This window comes from Bombyx mori, chromosome 5 (genome assembly GCF_030269925.1).
Source record: "Bombyx mori chromosome 5, ASM3026992v2".
Classification (NCBI taxonomy): Eukaryota; Metazoa; Arthropoda; class Insecta; order Lepidoptera; family Bombycidae; genus Bombyx; species Bombyx mori.
The window spans coordinates 3904340-3921044 of NC_085111.1; the positions used below are offsets into that span (position 1 = coordinate 3904340).

A 16705-nucleotide genomic window follows, 5' to 3' on the forward strand; every position below is an offset into this window, starting at 1 on the left:
ACCGAAAAAGATGACTAGTATTTCAGTTTTAAAATATGATTACTAAAAATATAACCATCATTTATTATATCTTGATTAAAATTACTTGTTGATTTCACTTATTTACTTTCGAATAGATCGTGAATTTTCTAATAGGTCGTAATTCCGTCGGATTACGTCGTTAAGTGGTTACTGGTGGTAGGACCTCTTGTGAGTCCGCGCGGGTGGGTACCACTGCCCTGCCTGTTTCTGCTGCGAAACAGTAATGCGTTTCGGTTTGAAGGGTGGGGTAGCCGTTGTAACTAAAACATGAGACCTTAGAACTTATATCTCAAGGTGGGTGGCGCATTTACGTTGTAGATGTCTATGGGCTCCAGTAACCACTTAACACCAGGTGGGCTGTGAGCTCGTCTAAGCAATAAAATAAAAAAATAAAAATTTGTATGATTCGTAAGTTAATTGTGAATTGTATGTAAATTAATTATATCTGAATGTTCGGTCGCACCCAAATTATGATGTTTATATTAGATCCAGTTCTTAGAAATTGCTAGAAACTTCGGGTCTATCTTCTCCTAACGTTGACGTTAGACAGAGATAGAGAATCTTATCTAGCAGGCTTGGTCGTGTCTTCGATGCCCTGCCTAAACCATGACCATAATCGTGATTTACTTCGTGTTTTTATATTATTTAAATTTGTAATGTAAAGCGAAGCGTATTTTGATTACCATAAAAACATATTATTGTTACATGGCGAAATTAAAATTCTTTTTCGTATGGGACAGTAAATTCAGACATTTCACTTGGCTTCGTTTCGCATTATATAAAATGTTAAAAAATATATATAAAAACATAAAATATATAGTACGCGATTTTTAGTATTATCGTGACTAAACTTACAACTATGCTTTCGTTTTCGGGATCGTTTCCAACTTACGCTTTATTTTTTAAATGAATGACATTTATATTTTATTCAATTATCACAGTTAAAATACAATTGCGTATTGTCTGGAATAGGGAACAAATCGGTTCATTAGTTTCCAATTCTGTATTAAAACAAAAGAAATTAAATAACTACACAATCGCTCGAAGTACGTTTCGAGAATCGAAAATTACTTTCTGTCAAGGTTTAATGCGGTGTACAGAATTCTATTTTTTTATTTTTATTCTTTATTTTTTTTGTAAACACTGTTAATAAAATACAGTAATTGGGATAAGATATAAAAAAATGGCGAGCTTAACTCAACAATTGAGTTATCTACCAGCTAACCGTTCTCAAAGAAGGAAAGCTTTACATTAGTGGGTAGATGAGTACAATCTAATTAGCAATAAAAATAACAAAAATAAACACTAATACATAATATCAAACTATATACATACACAATTACACACATAAATGACATCTATATTATTCTATAGTCTATATACTGTGGATTGTCTGAAACTGTTTTAATCCGAACTGACTTTTATAGCATACTTCATAGGCTACTAACATTCTGCATAACGAGATGATTATTAATATATGGATTTAAAACTATTCGAACGTAATAGAAAATCAAAGTAAAAATTTAAGTGTTTATTATCATAATGGTTTTATCACTATGGTGGTAGGACCTCTTGGGAGTCCGCACGGGTAGGTATCAATCACCACCCCGCCTATTTCCGCCGTGAAGCAGTAAGGCGTTTCGGTTCGAAGGGTGGGGTTGTAACTATATACTGAGATCTTAGAACTTATATCTCAAGGTGGGTGGCGCACATAAGTTGTAGATGTCCATGGGCTCCAGTAACCACTTAACACCAGGTGGGCTGTGAGCTCGTCCACCCATCTAAGCAATAAAAATAATTTAATAGCGTTTCAATTGTCTCCAATTCGAAATGCTTGCAATTATTTTTTTATTAAGGTACCGACATGTATTATTCGTTTTGCATTAATCTTAATGACATGTTATAGTCTGAGACATGCCCTGTGGTGGTAATCGAAGGATTTACTAAGTACTGTGCTAGGAACATAGCGTTACTTTCAAACAAGTGACATGAACTAGTTTGTGAACATAATTTCAAATAATAATTGGTGTGCGGTTTATTTTATTGTTAATGTAGCTGTGCCAGAGGCAGTGTATGTCTGTTGTAATGTTCTGTTTTCAAATCGGGTGGATTGCATAGTCGATGACTCCTTAAATGGCAGTTTTAAAAAAAAAAACTTTTTTTATAGCACGCAATATGAATGTAATTTGAAATCTGCTACCGAGTGGAAATTCCCATCTCGAAGCGACGTAGGGGGTCTATTGACTATATTCGCGTACTGATTCACAATACAATTTACTTAAATTATAAGTATTTATGCTTAGTTCAGTACCTAATCGCCGCTTATTTTCAAAGTAATATTTCTATTGCGTTTCGGTTTTATTTTATATTTTTCAACTTACGAGAGATTAAGTCAATGTTTAAGTACTACCTTTTAAATAGCAACGTACGACTGATTTAAGGTAAATAAAGAGAGCGGTATGAATTAGTATGAGCTCACGTTAAGTGCTACTATCATATACCCGAAACATTCATCGGATGTATAATGGATTGTTCTAAGAAAAGTTAAGGGTAAAGCCTTGGTCCCAAGTGCTGGCTCTTTGCCCCAGTACAACCCGGTTACATTACCTGTGGACCTGGCAAAAGGGAAATGGGGAGGGGCTTCACATTCCAGCGAAGTCCAGAGATATTGTAACCGTACTATAGTTAGGTGGTCGTCGGACTAAGCGTCTCACATCACCCAAACCGAAAAGGAACTGTGGCTTTTAGACTTCAATAGTAGACTGATTGCATATCGCCTTGTACAATATTTCATTTCTAAAGCGAAACAAGGAAATTGTATATTTTATGAAATGATTAATAAATGTCTTCGATTTGGGTTTATGAGAAGCGAAGCGTTCTACGATAAATTCAAGTAATATTCCTCGTTGCCTAGCAACAGTGACGTTTTGCATGTCAAATGTTACGACACCACGCCTTCTGTTCTTAGCCCTATGTGGTAACGTACGTCCTACTTCAGTCAAGGCTCTAACTTCGACAACAGACGTGAAAAGTAAACGGCCTAACTGACAAATATAATTTAAACCAAATTCGACTTAAGTGCTTTCAAGTTTAGCTCTCCTTTTTATGTAGCGTCACGAAACGTGGAGCCATTCTGCTATTAAGCCAAGGTCCTCGTAGGCTAGTACTGACTATAAAACAAAACATTATTTTCCCACGCGTTACTTATATGTTTTGCTATTAGAACTGTATCAAAATCTTTAAAAAAGATAGGATAGGATTGTATAATTTTTTTTAAATCGAAATTAGTATTTAATTAATATTTTTATTTCATTATTATTCATTTATTTCATTTTTAAATACTTCATACGGCCTAAAACAAATATTTAAACACTACAAATAATATTATAGAAACGCATACAAATAAATAAACACCAATAATTCCGGACAAATGTAGTTGCTTTAATAGTGTATAATCGAGGAATGCATGTTTATATTACGCTGTCAATTCAATTTTTTTTGTAATTAATTTCATACTCGACAAATGTTCACGAGTGACCTCCATGATGAAGGAATAACATCGTGTAATAAAATTAAACCTGTACAAATTGTAATTTGCGTAATGACTTGTGATAGTCTTGGGAGCCCTTGGTTAAGTAAAACCACGATGCATTATTCTGCCGTGAGGCATAATGCGTTTTGCTTTGAAGGATGGGGCAGCCGTTGTTCTATAAAACTGAGACTTAAAACTCATGTCTCAACGTGAATGGCGGCATTAAAGTTGTTGATGTCAATAGGCCCCGTGTAATCAGTTAAGATCAGATAGATCGCACAAATACACAAAAAAAAAATGTAATTATAAAATACTAAATTCATGTATCTTTTTCGGTTTCCTCAGATGTTTGTTTACTGGTGTGTACGATTCGACTAAGGTCTATTTATATATATTTTTTCCTACCTGTGCTGATAGCCTTGAGAGGCTATTTCAGTTTCACCCTAACGTGTGTAGGTGAGCTCACGGGGCTCAATCCGGAGTGTTGCTAACACTGACCCTAGCAAGAGCAGTGCTTCGCAGAATCTACCACCGGATCGGAAACGCGACCCACTGAGAAAGGCGAGAAACTCACAGGTCTATATGATGACCGGCTCTTGTAGTAATACTCCGGCTGGTAGGTATTAAGTGATTGCCGGAGTCTATAAGCATCACAAACTAAATGTTACCACAACATAGCGTTGGTATTTACCGAATAAGACCAATGAGCTTTTGATTTTTTTTGGGAAAATCTACGTATACTTTTTAAATCCTTAGTCGAGTTTTAGTTTTCACTAGCTTTTGCCCGCGACTCCGTCCACGTGGAATAGTTACTTTGGCATAACGCTAATTTTTACCCCCCACTTCATTTACGTAGAAAGAAAAACATTTTTGAATTATAGAATCCAAAGGAGCTGCTTAAATCCCGATTTTGAAACATCATTTATTGGTGCTCTTATCTTAGCGTGATGTTATATAGCCTATAGCCTTCCTCAATAAATGGGCTAACACTGAAATAATTTTTCAAATCGAACCAGTAGTTCCTGAGATTAGCGCGTTCAAACAAACAAACTCTTCGGCTTTATAATGTTAGTATAGATTTGAGACCCTTAACGCGTCTTTAAATTGTTTTTAGTGGCCTTTTTGTTTATATATTCCGTAACGATTATCGAAGTTTTAACGCTTGCAAGATTAAAGACCTTGACTGCTCATTCGGCGAGACAACTTAATTATTTTTACTTAATATAAATACAGGTAAGATTTGATTTACCTGCCATTGGCCGTTTGTGCCATATAAATATACTTATATATATACACCACTCAATACATTAATGTCTCGAAATGACTGTAATTTTCCAAATGCATTTAGATCTTTGTACATAATTTCCAAATGTCTTGGATGCCTGCTGCCTGCCCCCGTAAGAGGGGGCGCGAATCGGGCTTTAGGGTAAACGCCTTTTGCTCTGGCTTTAGCTTCCTGCCCAACAGGACAGGGGTGGTATTTTACAGAATATGTACTTAAATATAATTGGATGAATGATGAATGAATAATGGATGTTTGTAAATGATGATGATGTGGAATGATTTGATTAGTGTGGGCTGACTTCCAATGGGTGTTGGGAGTCAGACGTCCTCCGCAGGCTTCATATTGTCGTTTTCGTCAATCTTCTTACATTCGTATTCGTTCTTAATTTCTTTTTTATAATATACCAAATACTAACGCTAACATAAATCAAACTTCGGTTCTTGTAATGTCACTTTATTTTTAATCCGATTTGCAAATCTTAACTGCAGTGCAATGCTTACCGGTGTACCATAAAATCTGTCGGAATAGAACCTAAAACTAGATAGAACCCGTAAGGGAGGATAATGTAAGTTGAAGACAGAGAATAAATAGGGATTGTGGAACATTTATCAGAGCTGAATATAATCGGGATAATAAAAGTCTCTTTATTGTACTGGCTTCGACACCTGGAAAACCACCTGGAAAAGGCAGAAGAGGACTGTCCGGTGAAGACACGTTTTGTTTCGTTCGAGCAGAAAAATATGGTCGAGCGGCCAAAAAGAAGATTCTAGATGATAAGGTTATTAAAAGTCGATATCAGGTGAGGAGATTCATGGAAAGTAAAGACGTAGAAATAGTAGCTAGAGGAAATGGGTAGGTACTGCATTCCCATACTTATTCATAAATAGCCACCCAGATAGAAACCACATACCCGAAAACCAAACCCATAACTATACCCTAAAACTCTATCAAAAAACTTTCTCAGATGTTGTGCGCGAGCGTACAAAAACCCTAAATCAAAAAAAAAACTACAGATTTCTATCCAAATTTCTTTAAAAATGACATTGACACTGACCGGAAATCGAAACCAATACACAGAGGAGCCAAGGTTCTTAATTAAATATTAGACGGCGATCAAATATTAACATGTATAAGCGGACGGACAAGTAAACAAAACTTTGTGTATGATTTTATCTACTTATTAAGATTGAATCATTATGTGTACAGCGATTTATAGAAAAACTTCTAGTCCAGCCTTACTTGTACCTAACTCGTACCTTTTCTGAAAACAGAGTTTGGTATTGGTACATAGTAGATAAGCTTGTTAACACACCGCATAGTCGCACTGATAACGCACTGAAATACGAAATAAAGCATTAAAGCCCAGTTTTCCTTAGTTTAAAACTAGCATAAATTTGTAAAAGAATATATGAACATATTATACGATTTCATAACACACGCCTAAAACTAAAACAATGTGAAACATAAGACTTTAAAAACAGTCATAAAACCTATTTGCATGTATTCTAATGTCTTAAATCGGACGAAATTTATACAACCGTAGAATATAATGTATCTCATTCAAACTCAGGTACCTATTTTAAAGTCAGAATGATTCATCTGAAATCATGTCCCAGGCTTAGGAGTGTATCATTCAAAGAAGTGCATGACAATACTAACAAAAAACCAGACATTCTGGGGCCCCCCAAAAATTTTAACCAAACCTGAAACGTATTGATCATAATACATTGGTATTTAAATGTGCAGAATACATTTGAATGTTGAATTAAAACAGCAATGGTAATACAACAAACTAAAGTTTCGTTTTCATTGCGTGCAGAGTGTAGACTAGGTAATACCGAAACACGATGAAATGTTTAGCTGTGATGTTATGGCGCGAGTTGTTTTATTCTTTTGTTGATCTTTATCACAACATTCACAATTATAAAGTAAATAGTCACATTGCACTCTTTTTACCTGTGGTTTAGACCAAAATCTAATCTAGCCTGGCACAGTCCAATGAGTTATTTGAGAGGCGGTACCCAACCTTCCAGATCTGTGTATCCTGAAGTCCCATATTTCGAATGGGGGGTTATTTTGTTGTTCATTATTTTCTTCATCCCTTCGCTTCAGAATGGATTCGCAATGTCAGTATGAAGCTCTTCTCAATCTGTGCTCATTGAAAACTAAACATGTTGTCGCCTACAATAATAAATCACTGCTTCGTAATAGCACGCCATGCACACGAACTCGTACGAAATATCCTCGGTCTACCTCCCGTACGTTGATAGTATCTTTTATTCCTTCCCTGAAGTTTCAAAGGCAACTTCATAAGTTTCAATCTTCTTCTTCTAGCTCTTACTCTACATTGTGTGGATTCGGGGTTATGTCTCTCTTATGCTGCATAGGTATTTGGCAAGAGTTTTCCGGCCGCCTGTCTGACCTCAACCTTCCCTGGGTTAGTTCTTCACTAGTATAACCATTGCAACGTACCACAGGGAGAAATTTATCTGCTTCTTCTTTTGGTATTTCTTTTATTTCATCCGGTTTGATGATTTACATTTTATTATAAAAATTACACAAACACTTAGGTTTCCAAAGATTAATAAGATAAAAAACTCACATTTTATTCGTTTTTCTGTATTATAATAATATAAAACTTTCACCATAGTGCAAAAATACATTCGTTGCAAATAGTTTTAAACATCAATTACTACATACTTATATATAGGAAGAATATTAGTGTTATCCAGACAATAAGTGTCAGATAAGTATGTAACCCATTAATTGTACGATAAATGTTGTGTTAATCTTTGAAATTTAAATTCTCATATAAAATTTACGATACTACCGCGTTCATTTAATAATTCGCAGATAAATTCATATTTAAAATTTCTAATTAATTTAATTAGTTACGCGTATGAACAATCCTCATATATAATGAGAATGTTTTTGCATTTTATGTACCCAAAAAAGTATTACTTCACATTCATAAATTGCAAACTCACGTCTAGAAAACACAAATGCGAATTAAATTCAGTGAATTGTCAATCTTACAAGGTCTTCTTTTGTTCACGATAAAGAGCACGCGGAAACAAATAAAAAAGGAATTTTCCTTCAAATATAAAACAAAGTTGATATTAAATGAATTTTACCTGATTGCATTTGTCGAGGCAAAAAATGACCTTTATGAGTTAAGATATTAACTTCCACTGTTATTACGTGTAATGAAGTGTTCGTGTGAGTATCGTATTCTTTTACGTTTATCTGTATGTAATATTAATACGTGAAACAAAAACTTTGTACCCACTTTTTACGAAAATTGCGCCGTCGGAATTGATGAAACTTCCCACACTAATAGAGAATATAGAGAAGGAGTGAAGCACGCTAATTTTTTTAAAAATAATGCATAAAAAATACATTAAATGAATTTAAAAAAAACATTACACACACTACCATGTATTTGACACACACACGCATTTTTGTTTATTGTCAAACTTTTGTTATTGTTTAAAGGCTGTGGTCAAATTGAGAAAAGATTAATATTGTTTGTCTTTAATATTATTTTTCTATATTGTAGCCTTGGCGAAGCCTGTGATAATAAAACTATAGTCTTTTACAATAGAATCATAAGTAATGTTCAAACTAATAATTTCTATTAATTATAGCCGAATTTCGACTACTGGACGGCCACTAGTTTTTATAAAGAGACTTAGAAAAGTATTCATAAAATCGTGAGTCAGTGTTTCAGAGTAGACTGTACATATTATGTATTTATGTGAAAAATTATAATTTGCGTAATTATCCTGAAGCAGTAATGCGTTCGGTTTGAAGGGTGGGGTAGCCGTTGTACTGTAAAAACGGAGTTCTTAGAACTCATATCTGAAGGTGGGCGGCAGCATTTACGTGTGTAAACCAATAAATACTCTAGTAATAAGTACTCAGTGCTTAGAATATTATTTATGATATTACGTAATTATCGTCTAGTCTTCGAAATTAAATCGCTCCCAGAACAGCCAACAAGCAAATCAAAATAAACTAGAGGTCCCGCAGTAGTCGAAATTCGACTATAATTTATTGGAATTGTAAGTTTGTACACTATTATGATTGTATTTTATACTTCTATAATCACAAATTTCGCCAAGACTACACTATAAAAAATATTAATAAAGACAAACAATATTTAATCTATTCTCAATTTGATCACAGACGTCAAGAACAAAAATTTGACAATAAATAGTATGCATGCGTGTGTGCGTCAAATACATGGAATGTAGTATGTGTAATGTTTTCTTTATTGATTTAATTTAACTTTTATGCATTATTTAAAAAAAATATTAGTATTGTGCACTTCTCTATATTCTCTATAAGTGTGGAAAATTTCATACTCCTCCGTCCGCGCAATTTTCGTAAAAAGGGATACAAAGTTTTTGCTTCACGTATTAATATACAGATGTGGTACCTGTTTTTAAAAATAAAAGCAATTATTGTCATTGCACGTAAATGAGAATAGGACCCATCTGGCGGTGGTCACCATGGCTCGGTGAGGTCATGAGTTTGCTTAGCGCGAGTTTTTTAACGTGCTCGATAGCGTAAAAGTTAACTTAAATTTGTATGCAGTTGTAGGAACACCCCTAGCGGCAAACATAGGCAAACGTTCCAACTCCATAAAAATTTGAGTTAACTTTAACGCTATCGAGAACGTTAAAAAACTCGCACTAAGCACACAGAACCAGGAAAACAGTCAAGCCGTTGCCTACTTACTATAACGTCTGATGAATATACGAGTAAGTGACGAAATTATCATCAAATTGTATCAAAACAGAACATTTTGTTATTTTGCTGCGGAGTTGTACCACAAAAATTTTTATTAGTTTTGCTGATGTTTGATCTTTTAAAGACCATTACTTTTACTTTGTTATGGATAGATACGATCCACTGCACTTGGGAGACTCAATTGTTTACTTTCAGATCCGTCCGTCCTCTCATGGCGAAGAAGATAGTGCAGAACACATCCTGGAGAATAGAACTTATCTTGCTGACCTCAGACAAATACTTAGTACATAATAATATGGCCTACTATTCGATGCATTTATTATTCAGTTAAAACCACTAGTACGTTTGCTAGTACTGACTCACATAAAAATATGGTAATAAATATATCGTAATACACATAATATATAGTCCAAGATTGAAATGTAAGATTTAGGATACAAATTTGCAATTAGTAAGTTAAGACCGTTTTCAGTAGTAATTTATTCAAGTAAAATTCTTACTTTGATTACATATTAAAGGTTATTAAAAAAACGCGACTTAACGAAGCGGAACGCTAATTTCGCAAAACAAAAAAAAACACTGCAAAAATTTCAAAAATATTCATTCAAATTTAATTAACCTACGTTTTATATTTCTCAATGTCAAGACAATGCCGGAACGGACTCGGTGCGCTGGACCCGATCGTTAAGAAGTATCTGTGTGAGAATACCTGCCGAAATTTCCTCGCCCACGCTTTGATTAATATTTGAGATCCACTAAAAGCGTATGCAAAAGCATTCTGCACATATACGTTAGATTAATTCGCTAAGCAGCTGTCCTTAAGGTGTTCGGTCTTTTGCGGAGGCGCTTGGCTGGCAAACCTTCCCTCCTTGCTGAGTTTTTGCTCGTCCACCTATCCTGGTGAAACTGGAAAGGCCTCCGAGCCACCAGTAATCATTCATTAAATAAAGCATATACGTACAACTACAGTACAGCAAAAAACCAAACAACATAAATGAGAAAAACACAATAACAACTAGACCCGGATGGACTAATTCCAAACGGGAATCAAATCCAATTCAATAATAAAAAGACATAAACAATGCGAGATTAAATCGTAAGAGTTGTTTTGAATACGCCTACGACTCGCGAATACCGAAGAAATACCTAAAATATTGTTTTCCTGACTCACCGGATCGTAGGTAATTTCGAGTACAGACGTACCCGGATTATTTCTAGCAGACCGGTCGTCTTAATTATTAAGTACTGGACCGTTCGATCGTGTTCAGAAGTAATCACGGCTATTACTATATTAAAAAAACGAATCTATATTGTTCATGCGCAGTGTTTATTAACTTGTTAATTAATGACAAATATATCTATACGAATATATCTACAGATAAACATGTCCTTCTTCAAACGAGGCTTGTGGAGAGTATTAAGCGGTAGGCAGCGGCTTGGCTCTGCCCCTGGCATTGCTGAAGTCCATGGGCAACGGTAACCACTCACCATCAGGTGGGCCGTATGCTCGTCTGCCTAAGGGCAATAAAAAAAAAACAAAAAAACTATAATATAAAATTCTAAAACATAACATAGCTTTAAGTACTGTACCCGATCTTAAAACACAAGAGGTGTGGGTTGAAGCAATTGTCCAGCCGGCATTTGCAATCACGTAGAACAACAAGGTTCTAAGTTCTTAACCACGTGCTGAATATAGAACTCTGTGGAAATAAGACGTGGCAATGTCATAGGAGAGTTTTTGCGATCGCCCACGCGGCTTGTTCGTCGACACCCTTACCAATGTATCATAGATGATTGTTTCACGAAGTACGATCTTTATCTACACTAGTTTTTCTTTACAACATTTACATCTAAGCTTGGGCATGAATTTGAAGCCTTTAAAATGACACTGTTTTTCAGCTATATAGGATGTTTCCATTCTCGAAGATAAATAGAAAACAGTGTGGTACTTTGATGTAATATTAACTTAAAATTTATTTGACAAGTTACTGGTGGTAGGATATCTTGAACCTTTACGGGTAGGTCGTGGTAATTTCACTTATCTCTGCAGCAAAGCAGTTGTACGTTCCGTTTTGTCCTAATTTAGTGTTATCTATGAGCTGTTAGTTGATTGATGTTTTGGTTCAAAATTTTCCTACATATTATTTAATAGAAATATAGTAGTTAGTAGTAGCTAGCAGAAATTTAGCAGTGCTTTTAATATATTTTAAAGCTATCATTTGTTTGCATAAATTAGTAAAAGAGGTTCCATAAAAAGTAAAGAAATATAATTAAAAAAATATATTTCTTTTTTGAAGACCTCTGTCGAATGATGCGTATAAAAAATATCAATACGGAAACATTATCAAATTGGTAGTGAAACATTAGTAGGGGGCTCCGAAGAATTTGACTTAGAGTCCAAGGTCGATTCGTGCATTGTCTTTTTTTCTTGAATAAGATATATTTTACGTATCGTTTGACCCCGAATTGCGTAGGCAGTAAATGTACCTATAGAATTTAATGTGTTATGTTCGCTTCATTATTTTTGTGAGTTTCACTGACTATGAAGTCTGTTTGATTTTTAATGTTTTGTTACGAAAAGCAAGATAGAACGAATGCAAATTCATTCAATTTTTTTTTCGTATTATCTATATATTAATACGTGAAGCAAAAACTTTGTACCCCTTTTACGAAAATTGCGCGGACGGAGGAGTATGAAATTTTCCACACTTAAAGAGAATATAGAGAAGGAGTGCACAATGGTAATTTATTTTTAAATAATGCATAAAACATAGTTTAAATCAATAAAAAAAACATTACACACACTACCATGTATTTGACACAACACATACATAAAAATATACTCTTTGTTTACTGTCAATTGGGAAATTTTTGTTATTGTTTAAAGTCTGTGGTCGAATTCAAAATAGATTGATATTGTTTGTCTTTAATATTATTGATCTATAGTGCAGTTTTGGTGAATACTGTGATTATATTATCGAAATATAATAGTGTTTGACAATAGAACCGTAGTAATGTTTAAACTTATAATTTCAATTAATTATAGTCGAATCTCGACTACTGCGGGACCACTAGTTATAATTAATATTCATTATTAAATTCCGTAAACACGAACTTTGAGAAGGATTTTATTTATATACACAAATTTTTAAAACATATAATGTTATTGTAACTGTCTGTTTTGATCATTGTCTATTTGGTATTGCTTCAGTTGAACAGATTAGTTCACAAGACACCGGGCGTTGGCTGACAACATTAATGTCGCAACTTGTCTTAAGACATGTGCACGGAGTCTTAATCTTAATGGACGATGGTGACCCACCCTTAAAACAAGAACGCACTGATTGTTTCGCAGTAAATACGCAGGATTGTGGAACTTTATCTACGCGGTCTGACAATACACCAAACACTGATAGTTCTCGAAGTAAGATAATTGAACCTTTCAATGCAGTAGTGATCTGATCGATTTTTAATTCGTTCGATGATTCTCATGAGTTGTTTTATTGCTATCAATAACATTTCATGTGTCACGGGAATTAATTTTGCATATTTTAAAACTCGACATACTCAACAATACAATTAAACAACTTTTGTTACAATAAATGCAAATAAAAACCAACCAAGTTCGGAAGTTATCAGAAGAGAGTCGCGTTCAAATGAAACCGAATAGCTTTAGATAATAATTATTTCAATGTAATTTTACATCGCAATTATCATTTGACGTTTGTACATGTGTTAACGTCAGAATTTACAGCTCAATGTCAGCGACAGTCTATTGTTCAGTTGACAAAATTATTTAATAAAAACGTTTTACAGATATGTATTCGTTTCAATGTCTTATTAATAGTTTAACGCATGTGTGGCTTTGTTGTTTTTATTTGATTATGCTTTATATACAGTGTTAAATTGAATATTAATTAGGTACAGATTAATAAAAAATGCAATGTGTACTACTGACGGTAGCTGTTCGTATTCTGAGTTACTCTCTTACTCATGTGAGTACCATACTTTTTATTTTTATTTTTTATTGCTTCGATGGCGGACGAATTCACAGCCCACCTGTTGTTACGTGGTTACTGGAGCCCATAGACATCTACGACGTAAATGCGCCACCCACCTTGAGATATCAGTTCTAAGGTCTCAAGTATAGTTACAACGGCTGCCCCACCCTTCAAACCGAAACGCATTACTGCTTCACAGCAGAAATAGGCGGGGTAGTTGTACCTACCCGCGCAGACTCACAAGAGGTCCTACCAGCAGTAATTACGCAAATTAAAATTTAAAATAATAAAATTTAGTGTTCGACCTCATGTCTCAAGGCGGGCGGTGGCATTAAGGTAACGACATTTATGGGATCCTGTAACCACTTAACAGCAGGCTAGTCATTAGCTCGTTGTATCTACGTACTAAAAATGAATACAAATTTAGCCGTTGTTAAATTATACTGTATTATGGGTACCTTCATATCGACTTTGACTAGGATTGGAACATTGGTCCTGATACGATAAGTATTATGTTACGTAAGTTACTGACCACTAAATTTCATTACCATCAGAGATACAGCAAATACGATTAACTTCATAATTATTCTGAAGCTTTTTGTTTTAGGAAGAAAGGATTACTGGTGGTCTGATGGCCTTTCTAGTTTCACTAGGACAGGTGGGCGAATATGGACTCAGCGAAGAGGGATGAGATTTGCTAACAGCAGTTCGAGCCCTCCGAAGGAAATTTAATAGCTCAACGGCAGCTGCTTCGTTAATGCATCTACTACCGGCTTGTAATCGCGACATTGAAGGGGCCATGATGATGTTGTAATGAGTTGGATCTGACCAGTATGTTCTTAACATCATGCCGTTTAAAGACTGAGATGTGGTTTGCTCATCTACAAAGTTGATCAACTAGATTATTTTTATCTAACATAACTATGAGAATATTCGAAAATAACAAAATGTTTGAATCTTAAGAATTTTCTACACATAACTTTAACACACTAACTTATTTTATAATGGTGTGACTTAACTATTTGCACGTTCTTACCGCAAGAGTCGATGAATACAGCAAATTGTAGAAGAGCTCTAATGTCCATGCGTCTTTATGTGCATAGAGATCATCCTTGCTTTGTTACGGTGCGGTCGTAATACAAAAGGTTGTAAATCTGCCGACCTTCCTCTTACTTCGCGGATCATGGCGAACGCACTTATCGTTCTAAAGATCGTGCTCACGCGCGATTTTGTCGCGACGACTGTGATTCAGAAAGAAATTTTAGTACAAAAAAATTCAATTTTTGTGACGCTACTTGATTAAATTTCGTTTATTTCAAATTTAAAAGATAAATCAAACGTTCTCCAAGCAACATCCTTAGGCTCGGATTTTCTTCGGTGTTTCGGGTATCAGAATAGATCTTTAGGATGATTTAGAATTAAACCCGTAACATAAGTATCTGAAGACAACGTCTAGAAACTTCTTCGAGAAAGCGGCTTGGCAGGATAGCTCACTTAGCTACGATTAAAATTGTCGACACAGGCGATGGGGCAATACAAAGCCGCCATCGCTCTAAGCATATCCTAACGCCTGATCCATTTTCGGGATAGGCGCTCCAAGCAAGAGTTTGACGTGTAGAGTAACCCAGAGATTCTCGTCAGATCATATCAATGGGTCGCATTTTCGTTTCGGCGGTTGATTTAGCAAAACTTTGCTCTTGCTAAGACTAGTGTTAGCAAGTCCTCCCAGTTTTAGCACCGTGACCTTACCTACCAAATCGTGCGTAACTGGAATAGCCTCTTGGGCTATCAACGATTAGGTAAGGGAAAAAGGCATCAGAAACAGCATCTCTAATGCAAAATGGACATGCAACAACCTTGTATTGTTGATCAACAGGGAAATTAGACTTGATCTTACAACACCTACAATATTAGGATTACTCGTAATAATTACATAATGGTCTAGAATTTTCTTTATAAGATGTTCAAACGATAGCTTGAGGAATAAACGTTCACTTCAATACTGGTAATACCACCAAAAACACTGTGCACACTACTCCTAACACATAACGATACGCTGTTTGGCCTTCAAGGAAAATTGTTTAGTTATATTTATACTGAACGTAGAAATATATATTATTATATTTCATTTTAAAATACAAAGTGTTTTGATAAAAATGCCATATAATTAGATAGTTCATGTAAGCGAGAATTGTTTGGGGTATAACAAGAATATTCATAATTAAATGTCATATGCAAAATTTAGGTGGTCTAATCAACTATAAATGAGAGTAATAATTTAGGCTGTACCTCAGTTGCTTTTTATTACTCTGATGGGAGATGGGGTGCTTCGTGCTTCATTATGGTGCCGACAAAATCTATCTCTCGCAAAGATTATAGACTGCATGACACCTTGAAATAAACACTGCTTCTATCAGGATTCCAATGAATTATTCAAAGAAGTCAATAAAAATTGATTGATCTTTTCAACGTAAATATAAAGTGACTTATGCACGCTACAATATGCAAATTGATTTAGAATCGAAGCATAAATAATTACGGAAGTTAACAATTATTATCTGTGTTGACGGTGTAAGTTTTTATAATTATTAGTATCTTACTCTCAGGCTTATAAAAAAATATCTCGACATTTTTTTGCACGATCAGATCGGGAGCGATAAAATCTTTAGAGTTCGAACAGTAATAGATCACAGGATTGTCATGTTTGGTTGGAGAAGGTCCGCTCAGAAATAAAACTATCGGTTCCCGCCCTCGTGTAACTTGAAGACCCCTTTAAGCCACCAGCAATTGGGTAGGTAAAATAATTGGATCGCATGATAAATATTTTGGAATGGAACCCGTTACGCTTTGTAAGGAAGTAAGTATAACAATTTGTAAATATAGTCAATGCAATTGATCCGATGATAAAGCCGTAGTTTCTTAATAACAAAGAAACTCATTTACAAATTTTTATCATCGTGTGAAGAATGCGTTTGCTGCAATCGGCGTGGGGGGAGTGGAGAATAATAGTTTGAAAGCAAGCTCTATAATCATTACAATAACACAAATATCACATAAAGTTATCAAGTAAATTTATGTTTTTTTTTCTTCAATATTTGTTGCCTAGATGGC

The 16705-nt window shown here is 34.8% G+C and overlaps 1 long non-coding RNA gene across 1 annotated transcript; it reads left to right on the forward strand.

Moving 5' to 3' along the window:
• The first annotated feature begins 12772 nt into the window (after positions 1-12772).
• On the forward strand, positions 12773-15736 carry LOC134198976 (uncharacterized). The gene is made up of 2 exons (XR_009973285.1): positions 12773-13588; positions 14202-15736. It is a non-coding gene; the product is annotated as an uncharacterized LOC134198976 (long non-coding RNA).
• Positions 15737-16705: the final 969 nt, after the last annotated feature.